Source organism: Rosa rugosa, chromosome 3, assembly GCF_958449725.1.
Source record: "Rosa rugosa chromosome 3, drRosRugo1.1, whole genome shotgun sequence".
Classification (NCBI taxonomy): domain Eukaryota; kingdom Viridiplantae; phylum Streptophyta; class Magnoliopsida; order Rosales; family Rosaceae; genus Rosa; species Rosa rugosa.
Genome location: NC_084822.1, coordinates 41,148,662 through 41,165,418, shown reverse-complemented (window position 1 = coordinate 41,165,418; position 16,757 = coordinate 41,148,662).

Sequence of the window (16,757 nt, the reverse complement as noted above, 5' to 3'; positions counted from 1 at the left end):
ATTGAACCATCGCTGTTACATACCGGACCATATATGGTAAATGACTAAATGCTACGGCAAATTATGGGTTGTGAACTTCAAATAGAACCCATGGAACTTTTCAACTCTGGCTTTGTGACAACAGAGAAATGTGGAACACAACTATTACTCATTTTGGACCTTTATAATATGAGCTAGACCAATTCTTCCTTTAAGTTGTGCTACACTATATATATCTATGGGATATATATTCATAAGTCGTTAACGGTTCGGGTCCCGCTGGATTTTATGGCCGAGTGTGCTGACCCGAAAAAGTCAGTTAATAGTTCTTGAACACTAAAAACCAACGTGATGGCAAAGATCGATCTATGATTTCATAGGACAATGAACACCGTGGTGGAATCTTATTCATATTAGCAATAGAGCCAAATTCATTGCTAAAGCGATTAATGAGTCTCACATTAGTTACCACCTAAGTAGAAATGAGTATGAAGTTTTTATACAAAAAGTATTATGATTCTTCACTTTTCTGTTGTGAGATTTCAAACCCTCTAATCTAAGTCACACTTTCCTAACATTTTCAATTGTATAGCTCTTTAATTTTTCTTTTTTCGAGACAATTTGTTCGATGAATTTTCTCGTAACTTCAACTCCTTTTGCTCCTTTCGCTCACTCGACATCTTTTACCTCTTTGAACTAAAAAAAAACAATCCCATCAAACACTTTTGAACGCGGAGATCATGCCTAGCTAAGAAGCTATCTCCGGCTGACTTTGACTAATCAAAAAAGGAAAACTGAGTTCTCGATAGAAAGACCTTAGTCTCATGATTCTTGATCACAAGAGAAAATTGAATTGTTCTTTTCCATTAAATTTCCCACGGTTTGGAAAAGATAGAGATGGTTTCAACTTCACAAGTCACAACCAACAAATTAACTCATCTCTGACTTGGAAAAGTTTTCTATGGTTTGGTGGAACTGGTCTCCGAATTCCGTTGTTTCTTTTTGTAAAAAATTCCTTTATGGGACTTCCTAATTTTTATTTTTAGTATAATGTTTTTGCTTTGATGTTCTGTTTTGTTGTTCTATGCAGCTTTCTTTTTAAGAAAATGTTTCATGTCTTTCCCTCTCTAAATAATTGTTTTCTCTTCTTCTTTTTAATAATTTGGGGGATGCAAGTTTGCCCTCTCTCAAGAAAAGAAAAAAAAATCTCATGTATTCCGTTTTTCTTGCTTTTGTAGGATAAAGTTTAAGTATTCTGGTTATATATATTTCCTTTCAAGATGATGAAATTATCCCGTTGAATAACTACTTCCCAATTGTTGTCACTGCATGTATTCGACTATTCGTGTCTTGAAGATGTTCGAGAAGTTTATATGTGCGGTGCCTAAATTTGAAGAAACATGCATATCCACAGTGCATGAAAAGTTCATATTGATATCATGTTGAAAAACAAAGAGAATCAAACAAGCCTATAGTCCTAAAGATAACAAATGTTCCGCAAATTATTTTTCTGTTGGATCTCATCGTTTTCTTGTCCTATATCAATAGTTGTAAAGAAATTATTGAATTGCCGTGAAGAGTGGAAACTAGCTAGAGCCGTAGACGACACACAAAATTGGGATGATTGCTATGTACATGATTGAACAATTTGTTTCTTAGAATTAGCAACTTTTGACAAGTGGCAAATCATCATGGAATTGAGATCATGATCTTGAACAAATTATCCAATCCCATATAAAATACTAGCATCATTACCCCTAATCCTTTCATTCGATCATGACACTAGTAATTTAGTAGGAAAGAATGATTATGTGTAGGCTACGCCGTCATCCTTAGCAACAAAAATTATGATCTATAGGACACATTAAAAAGATTATGATCTATTAAGATCTCATAAACAGGGAACAAACAAAGTTAAAATTTAAAGACACTTATCTTTTATATTCAGGGGAAACAAGTGGAAAGCCGAGTAGCCGACCACATATTTGGGTATGACATACTCTCATTAGATAGTATATTATTACATCTAATTTCATTTCAAAGTTAAAATTTCAACGTATTTTCTATCAATTACTTCTAATGTTAGCCAAGCCTAAATTTCTTAAAAAATCGTGAATGGTACTATTAAATGGTGCAAATTGAAATTTGATGATATGTTATTGCTGTAAATCATGCTCATTTGAGAATACCTAATATTTTTTTGTGTCTTTGTTTTGGACTACTTATCCTCATTAGGCCTCTAAAATCAAGCCAGGTCCGGTGGACATGACCAAGCCCAGCCCCAACTAATGGGCGGGCTTACCTCAACCCAATTTACATAGGCTATGGTGTGGGCCGGCCCAGGCCTTACCTATTTTAGTAAAGTTTAGGGCCGGCTCAGTCCTGTCTAAGAAAAGTACAATTTTTTTTTTTTGGATATAAAATAATTATTTAGAGCATATTAAATAACTATGTTAAATGTATCATAATTTCATTTGAACTACAAGTTGTAACTTTAGATTTGATTTCTTTTGTCAATCGATTTATATTATTATAACTAATTTTTTATTTAATGGGTGGATTTGAAAAGGTTAAAATTTTAAAAAAAATTTGAGTTCGATTGTCAACTTAATCATATCAATTTTAATAGAAGTCAATATTATTTCACAAATCACTGGTCAAATACAAAGCGAGTCATTTGGTCTAGTGACATAAGTTTTCATTTTGTAATAAGTAAGAAGTCGTGAGTTCGACTCACAATAGACTAGTTATTGTATATGAGTTGTTTATTTTAATAAAAAAAAAAATACAAGGCAAGCCGCATGCTTTATTGGCCTGAACTTTATCAGCCCATGAGCAGGGTCTGGGCTGAAAATTAACACTTAAGGCCACAAAAGTTGGGACCAAACAATATGTAGGTCTGGGTCGTGTAATTGTTCATCAATCAATACAAAATACCTGAAAAACTTTTTCCTTTTAAACCAAGTACATACTGATGCCCTGAACCCACAAAGTCAATAGATACTCGCTCCTTAGAGTCATATATTACACAAGTTTACGAATTAAATTGTCATAACAAAATAATAAGTAAATGCTCCTTAGAGCTACTACATAACGGAAGTCTTATCAACGGTAAAGTCACAAAATTGGCTTCCTACTGTAAAGCTGCAAACACGCTACCTCAGCTTCATGGCTAAAGATCCTGACCTACATGATTAACCCTACACCATCAAATAGTGCACCGGGTTGCCACACAACAAGCCCGATAAGCTTATCAAAGCTTGTATGAGTAACTCAAAACAATCATTAAGCAATTCACACCAACCACAAGAAACCACCCATTCAAATTAATGAGAAACGACCCACGCATTGATTCCTTTTCCCGAAGGAGATGCATATGGCACTCCGTGACAAAAATCATACCATTTGATCACACAACAAAATGAATATGAAACCCAAAGTCCCATATGGACAATAACAGAAAGAATACTCCCGAGACTCTCTTTCAAACCCGTACTTATGAGTTCCAAGTAATCTCAACTGTTACCCCTATAAGATACAATTAAAATTCCGGCAGACACACTAGAGCTCTAACTGATCGTAACCACTAACTCGACCAAGACGTGATTCCAGATAACATGTCATGGTCACATTCGTGACCCCTGATCACAATTTGTGATCCTCGATCCTCAACCCTCAGGTATTTGGATCCCGGGTATAAATACCAAAATATTAAACGAGTCGCACTGGACCCAAAATGTTACCCGAATCTACAATAAAAGATTCCGTGTAATTGATCCCTATCAATTACTCCCGGTAAAAGACAAAAACATTAAGCAAGTCGCACTGGATCCAAAATGTTACCTGAATCTAAGATAAAAGATTCCCCATAATTAATCTCTATCAATTACTCCCGGTACAAAGACCCACATTTAAACAAGTCACCCGTGACCTAAAAATGTTCAACAATTCTCAACACTTTTCAAAACAATAGAAATCCACACTTTTCACAATATATTGTTTTCCGAAAAGTCAACCCCAAAAACAATAATACGAACCCTATCACAAATATTGATTTCATCATAACAAATCCACCAACACATATATGTTTCACGTAAATATATATATATATATATATATATACACGTGGTCATTCACTTAGGAATGCCACTAATACCAACTATAGTTTGTAGTTAAATAAATAACTCCCAAAACGATAAGGTAAACCCGTTCATAAATGAACATTGTGAGATTACGTACTCACCTCGAAATTCCCGATGCGTCTTCACTTCACTAAATAGCTTACAGAACGCGCTCTGTCAAGCATCTAAGGAAAGTATAGCCTCGATTCAGTACACGAATCACAAAGAAATTAAAGTTTGAATCCCCATATTGAACTACAACCCGAAAGTAATGCCAATCGAGACGAAACCTCATCCGAGACCACCCAATGTCTCCGGAATACTGCTATGATCGATATGACAAAACTACAAGTCGATCGAAAGGCCGGATCCTCATGGATCGATGACCGACACAATCAAAAACGGTAAAAACCTAACAAATTCATACGATCTCCAAAAATTACGTATTATATATCAAAATGCTCGTATCGACGAGTAGATAATAAATAAAACCAGAAATTGTCCCTGACATGACAGGAAATCGCTGCCAAACGCCGCCACAGGTGGTGGCACACCGCCGCCGGCCAAACTCAAAACCACAACAATCCAACCGTCCAAAATGTCAAGAATACCAAGTACGTAGAGAAACTTTAATACCTGGGGTTCAAGCCAACTCATTCTAGATCGCTGCCATAAGCTAGAAATTACTGTTCACCTCGAGTTGCAACTCCACACTGAAAATTGCTCAAAACCACCACCAAGGATCGACAGAGAATGGCTGCTGCGAGCTCAACAAGGTTGGTTTGAAGCCCCGCCGTCGTCAGAGATCGGAGAACCGATCGGGTCCAACTGCTCTCGTTTTAGCCGCCTTGCTGCACCGCCGTGGGTGTATCGCCGCTAGGGAAGACCTCAAGGAGGAGTCGAAGCTGTCTGGGTTGGTCTCGCTATTAGATGTTGTCGGAAAAAGGAACATCGGTCGGGTCGAAAACTCGGATACGGGTCGGGTCGGTCAGAGTTTAGGAGAGAGAAGAGAGCTTTCTAACTTTCCGAAAATGGAAGTTTCCAAAATTGAAAATAGTAAATTTCCAAAAACGGAAACGGAAATTTCTTTTTATAGTGATTTCCAAAAAAATATGAAACTTCCAATGGCCATAACTTCCACATACGAACTCCAATTTTCGCGTTCCACATATCCACAAACTCGTATCAACACACTCTACGACTTTCGTGAAGGAAGTTTTCGGAGAACCCAACAAATAAAAGTCAACCCTATGACCCCTCAAAAATAAAACGTTTCGAGTAATTATTTGTCCGAAATACTTCCGCCTCATCCTCGAACTACGTACTAGTACCAACAACCACTGAATTAATTTCAAAAAATCCTCGAAAAAATAATAACAAATTTCCGGGGTATTACAACCGAGATGTTAACACCTTTTTGAACCCAAAATCTCAAATTGATAACAGTGACTCAATGAGACATCCATATTTCTCTTCAGAAATTATTCGAGACAAGCTCATCAACAAGATCCATGTCATACGGTCAGACGCCATCTAAAAGAAAATCAAACAAACGACACGACAATCAAATCTGGATTTCCTATTTTTTGAAAAAAAAAAGCGTCAATCCACATTTGAGTTTGGATTGGTATTTTTTTTGATTCAATTCAAGAGTCAGCCTATTTTTTTCTGGTTCTAAGACCAGTAGTTCTAGCGGGAATGAAGTTTTCATTCTGTACATGCCAGATCATGAATTAGTAACTGCATCCAATCTCCAAAAGTTTCGTAAGGGAACCGGAGCAGGCTACCATGAGACAAAAGATCTTCTTTCTAAAGAGATTCTATTCGGAACTATTATATGTCCAAGGTCCAATATTGAAATAATTTCAGAGGCTTTCCTTGACTTTGCAAGTCCCACTCAATACTCATCACTGGACACTCCAGGCGGATCAATCGCCTATCTGCTTTTTTCGAGTCATGATAGTACACAAGGTAGTTATCTTGAACATCTGGGGTGTGGTGCTGACCTATTCCACCGGTCTTATTATTAGCAAATCTTTGACCTGGCCATGCAAAATAAAAACATCTTTTCCATAAATCTCAGGATACACTTTCCCAAGGAAATGGACTAGATCATCGGGGGTGACTCGATGTACCATCACTGGATTCCGAAGCGAGAACGCCTTGAGGGCTTCATAGATAACTTCTGGTGGATCCTCCTCTTGGTCCTCCTGGACAGTATCAGCAGTTGTTTTGGGCTGCAGATACAAGACAGAACGCAGGTTAATACAGAGTGATATAAAGCTACTAGGGATATTTTTTCAAGGAAAGTATCTTTAAGTTTGTTGATGATGGCTTTCAGAACTTTACTCCTTGAAACATATTAATGTTGGATTAAAGCTCTTGAATTGAATTGTTTAATCACTTGGTCCTATTAGCATATGTAACCTTACAAAATTATTTTAAAAAAAAAATAATAATAAGGGCTAATTACTGTTTAGTACCCTATGGTTTGTGCCCAACATCAATTCAGTCCCTCGACTTTCAATTTCATCAAAAACACCCATGCATTACTATATCTCGTTTAATAGGTCCTTCCGTTATCATTCCGTCAACAGCAGCCGTTAACTCGCTGACATGGCATGCCACGTCAGCTCCTGTGGGCCCATCTCTAAGGCAAAATTCCCAAATTGTCCATGCCTCCATTCTAACCCCTCTCTTCGCCATCTGCCTTCTCACCCTCCTCACTGCAACTACCTCGCTAGACACTACCGCAACTTACCCCACTCCGCCGTCTCCTCCGTCGGCCTCTCCTCGCTCCACACTCTGGAATCTTTCCATCAAACCTGGTTAGCCTGGTTCGACGGGGACATGATCCTCACCAAATTCCCATCAAACCCAATTCACCATATTCCAGTAATATTAAGCTCCAATAGAGTAAGATTAAAGAACACAATTAACACCAAACTAACACCATGAATCAGAGAAGCTCAAACAAACATAAAAACCCAGCAAAATCTAAAAGGGTATTCCAATTCAAAACACCCACCAAGTAGAAACAAGAAACACAAATCCGGAATCGAGAATTATATCAAAGATATCAAGTCTTTGGATACCAAAATGATCAAGTCTTTGGATCTCTCTCTCTCATTCCCAGCCACACTCGAGCCTGAACACCACCGCCCTCAAGGAGAAGCAGGAGGGCTCGATCAAATCGGTTTCACCTCCGGAAATTCGCCGGAAAACTCAAACATCTTCTCCTCTTCGATTCTCTATCCCAAGTTGACAGATGGACAAGAAGGTACCATAAGCTTCTTCACCTCTCCAAGATGAAGCTACCGCCACCAGTCTAGCGTCCAGCTGTGGCCGGAGTCGGAAAATATGCTGGAAAATCCAAGAAGTTTTTGGGCTTCGTCCTGCCGTCGTCGCTGCTAGTTCAGAGAAGGGAGGACTGGGCTCTGCTTCACGCCACCGCGAGGAACCTAACAGCGCTGGTGCGACTTCGGCAGCGGTCGGAGAGTGAATATCTCAGATCTCCATCACTCTGATTTCGATCCCACCATGGCCAGATTGGAGAGCTTGATCGGCCTCGTCAACCGAACCCAGCGCGCCTGCACCTCCCTCGGCGATCACGGCGGCGAGGGCATGTCCCTCTGGGAAGCTCTCCCTTCCGTCGCTGTCGTCGGAGGCCAGGTTATCCATGACCTTTTCTAGTTTTCAATGAAATCGTGATGCAGAGAGAGAGAGAGGTGAACAGTGAGGGCTGTAATGGGATTTATGGGTTAGAATGGAGGCATGGACAATTTGGGAATTTTTCCTTAGAGATGGGCCCACAGAAGCTGACGTGGCATGCCATGTCAGCGAGTTAACGGCTGCTGTTGACGGAATGATAACGGAAGGACCTATTAAACGAGATATAGTAATGCAGGGGTGTTTTTGATGAAATTGAAAGTCGAGGGACTGAATTGATGTTGGGCACAAACCACAGGGTACTAAATAGTAATTAGCCCTAATAATAATAAGGGAAAAATTCACCGATGGTGTTTGGACACTTAGAGGACTTTCAAAATGATACCTGAACTTACAAAGTTATCAATGTGATACCTGGACTCATTTTTTCGTATCAACGTCATACCTACGACTAATTTCCGTCACGGAGCCGTTAAATTTTGCACGTGCGATGCACGTGAGTCACTTAATGGAGACAAAAAGACCGATTTAGCCTCAAAAGTTTTTTTTTTTCTTTTCTTTTCTTTCTTTCTTTTTCTTTTCTTTTCCTTCTTTCTTTTTCTTTTCTTTTCTTTTCTTCTTTTTCGGTTTCTCTATTCTCTCATTCTCTCCTTGCCAACACCACCGCAACCAACACCAGACCACACCGGTCGATCAGTTCAACCAGCACCACCACCGTGCCCATTTTCTTTCTCGATCTCCGGCGAAACCCTCTTTCTTCCTCATGGTCCTCTTCTTCTTCATCCTCGTCCTCTTCAACAATGGGCAACCTAACCCTCTGCATCCTCGTTTTTCGGACCTCCGTCAGCATCGTCGGCCTCTGCCTTCACTCTCAATTCTTTGGCCTACAATTGCCTCTGATCGAAGTTGGGCTAGAGGTCGAAGTTGTCGGCTAGACCGATGAAGTTGCAGGTGAGGATGGTGTGGAGGTGGTGTTGCATGTCAGAAAAGACGAAGAGGATGGCGGGGTGGGATTGGAGCTGTGATTTGAGAGTGGAGGGTTGGCGGGGTCTGAGTTTCTGATCAATGGTGTATAAAAGGGGGTCGGAGGAGAGAACGAGAGTGGTTGTGGCTAAGTCGTTGTCTGCAGCGGCGGCGGCGGCGGCGGGGATGAACTAGAAGTGAGCGGCGAAGCCTCAGTGTACAATTTCAATTTGCTGAAGGATTTGAAGTGGGGGGAACCAGAAACATCTGCGGGGCATGAATGTGGATTGAGATGCAGCGGCGGTGTTTGATCGACGATCGACTGTGGGAATCGGACGAACAAGATGATTTTGAATCTTGATGATTCAAATTAGGGGAAGAAGAAACCAAAAAAGAAGAAGAAGAAAGAAATTGTGCAATTGTTCCTCTATCAGGAATTGATAACGGACCACTCCCACCTCCAATTTTCATTCAATTTTGGTGAAAGGGAAATTAAGTATTTGGGTATTACTGAATTTGATTAGGATCCTGGAATTTTGCAGAATTTGAGAATTTTGTGTAGTTGATGAAGAACCCCAAGTTATTCTTTGCCTAGTTTCATATGCGTCAAAAATCTTCTCTGCCAAAATTGATTCTTTTTTTTTTTTGGTTATTTCTTTGGTGGTGCCTACCTTCACGACTGTACACACTAGGGAAGTCTCAACTAAGTTTGGCACTATCGGCTGGGCCCCATCGGTACCCCCAGGTACTATGCCATGGGCCGGGTTCACAACCCACCATGGCGGGACTCATATGGGATACCAGCCCGGGCACCCAGGGCCCGGGACAGGCCAGCACAGCCCAACGATTTGCACAGCAGGGGGGCTGATATGGCATCAGAGGAGCAACCTGTGTCCCACATCGAAGATTGGGGAGACTCCTTTCCCATGCTCGAGTATAAAGGCATTAGCACAACCACCTTTTACGGGTAATAACTCCTTTGTCCACTATTTACTTACTATACATCTATATTAGCTTCTCACTCAGGCATCGGAGAGGTGTAAACCGTCCAGTACGGTTTACCCCTCTAAGCGTGTGTTCTTGGTACAGGATTTAGGAGGTGCATCGGTACCCCAGACGGTATAGCATTCTGTGTGAGGTACCCGGAGAAAGCCACCAGAAACATTGGCGCGCCAGATAGGGGAAAGAACCATGACTGAGCCGGAAGGAACGGCAGGAGAGGTTAGAGGTGTCGCCCGGGCACTGATATTCTCTCCGGGAACTTCGTCAGCAGAGACGCCATGTGTTGGAGGAATGCATGGTCTCGGATCCTTGGACCCGCAGATACCGGATTTGGAAGATGAAAACACAGCGCTGGCCCGAGCACTGGACAGGAGGCACCAGCACAACGAGGCACTCACCCAGGCCTTGGCTAGAGCATCCCAACTTGCAACAAGCGTGAACGCTGCCCCGACGGCAGGAGACCCCAGCACCGCCCCAGCACCTTCTACGGTAGGAGGTCAACGGATAATCCAAGTGCCGGTAGAATTGTTCCCGGAGAGCTTGAGGCATCTACCACCACCACCGCTACCACAGCCCGTTCTGAGTATCCCCCCGGTAACCGATGCAAACACGGCACTACTTATGCAAATGAGCAACTCTTTGCATGACCTGCAGGCAAGGGTGCAGGCTACAGAAAACAGGGACACCTGGAGAGCCATGACCACCTACGAGGACCGCCCGGGCCCTTTTACCCAACAGGTTAGAGGAGCCATTCGGGCGGATATATCGAAGCCACTGAAGATTGACTACACGGGAGTTGGAGACCCCTACCAACATCTACAAGCCTTCCGATCGCAAACAAGCGCCAAGGGGTATACGGATGAGGTGTGCTGTAATATGTTCCAGGAGACCTTGTCAGGGGAAGCCTTGAGTTGGTTCTACGAACTGCCGGTCGGTTCTGTAGGGAATTTCAAGGAGTTAGCTGACAAGTTTGTAGCTCGATTCATCTTACGCACCGATGGGATACACACACCGAAGGGCCTGTTAAAGGTCCAGCAGGGAGAGAATGAAACTTTGATGTCTTTTGTAAATCGATGGCAGGCGGCCACCGCTAAGTGCCGGGACCTTAATAAGGAACTGGCCGAGCTGGCTTTCAGGAGAGGCTTGAGACGCGGAGAATTTCTCTACGGGATCAACCATAATCCTCCAGCTAACTACGACGAGCTGATGGCCACTGCCATCAGACACGCTCAGGCCGAATTCGAAACGTACGGGGACACCCCAAGACCAGAGTTAAGGATTCACACCCCGGCCTCGACGGTTAGGGATGAGCCACGAAAGAGGGAGTGGGACCATAGTCATGACAGGTCACCTCGTACCTCGAGCAAAAGAAGCAAAGAGTCCTCGTCCAGGCCTAACACTCATCCTCACCGGGAGCCGAGAGTACAGCCGGCCCCCCGAACACCACCACCACCCCGGTATGAGGTGTTCACTATCCTTAACGCTTCATACGAGACTATTTGGAATGAAAGTAGGGACGAGATACCGGGCCCACCCCCAAGGAAGTTCCCGAAGAGTAAACTTACCCAGCAGGATACCGGAAGGTTTTGCACTTATCATGAGGATGCCGGACACAATACCAACCTCTGCGTTGCTTTAAAAAATACTATCGAGTCCCTTATCCAGAGGGGCAAGCTTCAACGGTACCTGCCTGCTAAGGAGATAGGAGCTGTGGACGTGTACGGCCAGATCTTCACGATCCACGGCGGGGGCCCGAAAGAGTTACCCCCCCAGAGGAAGAAGCGAAATTCTAGTTTCGGTCGTCCGGAAGTTTTCAATTTCCACAAGGCCCCGCAGCGAGACGGTGATACCGGGCGGACATCGGTGACATTCCTGCAGGAGGAGGAAGCCGACCTGAAGATGCCCCATGATGACCCCTTCTTAATCACGCTCCAAATGGACCATTATATAATGTCCCGGGTGCTCGTGGACACCGGGGCCTCGGTTAGCGTATTATTTCGCGATGCGTACAAAGCTTTGAACAGGGGAAGAGCCAAGCTGTCACAGGATAATGAGCCCCTCATTAGCTTTTCAGGAGATATTGTCCAACCGCTTGGATCAGATTACCTATCGATCGCGGTAGGCGAAAGTCCGAATTGTTCAACCATCAAAACAGAGTTCATCGTTGTGGACTGTGTTTCGTCCTATAATGCTATCCTGGGTCGACCGGCACTTTGGCGTTTGAAAACTTTCATTGCCGGTCACATGCTGATGATGAAAGTGCCAACCCCGGTCGGCATTGCTACGATCCGGGGTGATCAGGCTGCGGCGAGGAAGTGCTATTCTTTGACTGTATCCCGTGGCAGGGGAAAGTCTGAGATGTTGCCCGTAGTTACTAACCCTCTAACAGACAGGTACGAGGATCCCAGAGATGATACCGATTCGGACGAAGAACGGCCCGGTGCCGTAGAGGACGTTGAAGAGGTGGTGCTATCAGAGCAGTTCCCGGACAGGACTGTCAAGATAGGTACTAAGCTTCCTCCGGTTATCAGGGAAAGGCTGATCTCGTTCTTCCGCTCTAACACGTCTGCATTCGCCTGGTCATATGAGGACATGCCCGGTATACCAATAGAGATAGCCACGCACAATCTTAGTATTGTTCCTTATTCGGCACCGGTAAGACAAAAGCGAAGGGCCTTCACACACGATAAGTACCGGGCTATCCAGGTTGAAGTAAAGAAGTTGATGGCCATCAACTTTGTCAGGGAAGTAACATACCCCCGGTGGTTAGCCAACGTGGTCATGGTGCCAAAGAAATCTCCGGGAGCATGGCGTATGTGTGTGGACTACACAAACCTCAACCGAGCGTGCCCCAAGGATAGCTTCCCGCTCCCGCGAATTGACCAATTAATCGACTCCACCGCTGGGTACCGGTTACTCAGCTTCATGGATGCGTTCAGTGGGTACAACCAAATTCGAATGAACCCGGCAGACGAGGAGCACACTGCCTTTACCACAGACAAAGGCCTCTATTGTTACCAGGTCATGCCTTTCGGATTAAAGAATGCAGGTGCCACTTATCAACGACTTGTCAACTCCATGTTTGAGGAAGTTATCGGTACTATCATGGAGGTTTACGTGGACGATATGCTGGTAAAAAGTTTAACTTCGGAGGACCACGTAACCGATTTGTCAACCGTCTTCACCATCATATTACGCAACGGTATGCGGCTTAACCCACAGAAGTGCGTCTTCGGGGTCGAGGTAGGAAAGTTTCTCGGGTACATCATTAGCCACAGGGGAATTGAGGCCAACCCGGAGAAGGTGCAGGCTATATTAGACATGGTATCCCCAACCTACCGGAACGAGGTCCAATCTCTTACAGGCAAGGTGGCCGCTCTGTCAAGATTCATCTCCAGGCTGACGGACAAGTGTACTCCTTTCTTCAAATTGCTCAAAACCCAGCACGTCGAGGTAATAGCCTGGACAGCTGAGCACGAGGCTGCTTTTCTTGGCTTGAAGGCATACTTGTCAGAGGTACCTTTACTCTACAAACCTGTTCCAGGAGAAATGCTCTATATATATCTGGCGGCATCTTCAACAGCTGTGAGCTCAGCTCTGATTAGGAAAGACTCAGATTGCGAGTACCCGGTGTACTACGCTGGAAAAGGGTACACTGGTGCAGAATCCAGGTACCCGGACATTGAAAAAATAGCACTGGCCCTCCTGGTATCGGCCCGGAAGCTTAGACATTACTTCCAAGCACACTCAATCACCGTTTTCACTAATCACCCATTGCGGCAGGTTTTGCAGAAACCAGAGACATCGGGCAGGTTAATTAAATGGGCCATCGAGCTAGGGGAGTTCGATATCAAATACCAGCCCCGGACAGCTATTAAGGGCCAGGCAGCGGCATATTTTATATCTGAGTTAATTCCCTCCCGTAACCCATCACGGGAATCACCTGAACCACTAGCCCCGGATCCACCTCCACCAAGCACTTGGCGATTATATGTTGATGGCGCATCCAACAAGAGGACAAGCGGAGCTGGTATCCTGCTAATTAGCCCGGACGATCAAGTCTACGAGTACGCCCTCAAATTTGCCTTCAAGGCATCCAACAACACCGCAGAGTATGAGGCACTCATAGCAGGTCTGCAGATCGCCCGGGAACTAGGGGTGCAGCACCTTAGTATATTCAGTGATTCACAGTTAGTCGTAAACCAGGTCAGCGGTAACTTCGAGGCAAAGGAGCCCCACATGTCCTCTTACCAGGCTCTGGCTCGGGCATTAGTTCAGAGGTTTACCTCCTACATTTTTACCCAGTTACCGAGGGCAGAAAACGACAAGGCAGACGCCCTTGCTAAGCTTGCATCAACTTTTCCAAGTCCTACCTATGGGGCCACTAAGGTCGAAATACTCGAAAGACCTAGCACTTCCAAAGCAGTGTCAGAAATATTCGCGGTGGATCACACAGCTTCATGGATGGACCCAATTTTGAAATACATGGTCGACGGCCTAGCACCGGACGATAAGATCGAGGCCAGAAGACTACAGTTAAGGTCAGCTCGATACACGATCATGAATGATAAATTATACCGGAGAGGCCACTGCTTCCCGAATCTGAAGTGTGTAACACCGGAGGAAGGTCACAAAATAATGAAGGACATACATGCTGGTGTATGCGGTAACCATGCCGGAGCTCGATCTCTTGCACACAGGACCCTAAGGGCAGGATATTTCTGGCCAACCATGTCGGCCCTAGCCCAAACAATATCCAGTTCTTGCCATAAGTGCCAAATGTATGCAAATATCCCAAGGGCACCGCCCATTGCCCTCTCCATCCTCCTTGCACCGTGGCCGTTCTGTCAGTGGGGTTTGGACTTGATTGGTAAACTTCCCACAGCAGTGGGTCAATTCAAATACGCCATCGTCGCTGTGGACTATCAAACAAAGTGGGTTGAAGCAGAACCTCTTGTCGCCATCACCACGGAAAAGGTAAAAAATTTCCTGTGGAAGAACATCTACTGCAGGTTTGGGGTCCCGGACACCATAATCACGGACAATGGTACCCAGTTTGACAATGATGAGTTGAGGGCTTACACAGAGAACCTGGGCACCAGGATTCTATATGCATCCCCGGCCCACCCCCAGACCAACGGTCAGGTCGAGGCTGTCAACAAGATCATCAAGAAGATACTGAAAAAGAAGCTCGACGATGCCAAGGGTCTTTGGGCTGCTAAACTCCCGGAGGTGTTGTGGGCTATCAGGACCACGGCAACAGAGGCCACCGGAGAGACCCCATTCTGCATGGCTTTCGGGACAGAAGCGGTACTCCCTATTGAAACACAGGTCCAGAGTCCCCGGATCGAATACTTCGATGCGGGTACCAACTCGGAAGGCCTATAACTCGATGCCGATTTACTAGAGGAATGAAGGGATGTGGCACACATGCATAACTTGGCTAACAAGCGGAGGATAGCTCGCTACTACGATGCCAAGGTACAATCCCGCACACTGAAGTTGGGGGACTGGGTCATGAAGCAGGTCTACCCAGAGCCCCGGGGACTGGGTCATGAAGCAGGTCTACCCAGAGCCCCGGGGACTGGATCCATCCTGGACAGGCCCTTACGAGATCATTGAAGAGGTAGGCCCCGCAACCTTTTTCATCCGGGACATGGACGGAGTCGTATCCCGGCATCCATGGAATACCCAGCGCCTACGGTACTATTACAAGTAGCTCCCGGAGCATCTTGTCCTAGCTTTTGCTTTTTGGCCATACAGCTATGGCAAGCTACCCATCGGGTACTCATTCTGTATTAACCACCATGTGGTACTTGAATGGAAAAATGAATTATTCAGACCATTTCTAGCATTTTTTTTACCTACACCGGGCATTCCCGGACATAGCTATTGTCAATTACTCTATTCCGGTAATAAGTGATGCAAGTAAACGCTTAAAGCAAGGTATAAAATCCTAGAAATTTTAATCCCTTTCCAATTCCCATTCAAGTTCAAAAAAATTCCATTCACAAAAGGCCTGGACTACCAAGCACAGGAATTACGCCATTGTTCAAGAAAAGGATAATTTCTACAAAAAAAATAAGTAATAATGGTAATTTCCACTACTGCTTGCCACCGGTACTCTGGGATCCACCAGCACCGGACTTGGTTGCCACCTCCTTCTCTTTCTTCTTCTCGAGAAGGCCCCGCCTGAATTTGGCTTCATCCAAGTACCCGGCCGCCACCCACTCCTTGAACTTCATGATAACAGCCTTGTCTTGGGCAGCAGCTAGCATCGCAATAAGCTCTTCGGAAGCCTTGTACTCCTCCACGGCCTCGTGCTTCTCCACGGGAAGACGCTCCTCCAAGTAGTCTGCCTTCTCCTTCCATGATGTGGCAGACTCTGCAGCATCCTTCTCAGAGTCCCGAGCATTTTTTACCTCATCCCGCGCCTCAGTGAGTTCACCCTCAAGCTCCGCGATCCGCTGCTTTGCCGCGTCCATCTCGGCAACCATTGGAGTCAAGGACTCAATCTTTTGCCTCAAGGAGTCCCGCTCCTTCTCCAGCTTGGCCTTCTCACCATGCAGATACTTCACCTGCCCGGAGAGATTGCTAACCTCCTCCTTCAGTTGAGTATCTTCCTCGCTGGCATCAACCGCGTACACATTGAAGAGTGCCTGCAAACACACCGGTTAAAATATATATACAATAAATATCGGTCGCAAGAGTAAAGCAAACCCATACCCGCATCATAGATTCCCGGGCGAGACGGCGATTCTCTTTGGGGGTATTGTCCTTGTCCCGCACCCGGTCGAGGTCAATATCCTTCAGGTCACTAAGCATGGACCGCACGAATTTTTCATCAGCAACCCCGTACTCACTCAGCAGCTGCTTGATGGGCTTCTTAGGGATTACCGGAATGGCAGGAGACAGTAGGCTAAGTGAAAGCGACGCCTCGGGTACCGGAAGTTCTTTCTTCTGCCTCTTCGCACCGGATCCTTTAACATCCCGGCCGGTATAGGTAACCTCCTGCTTATCACC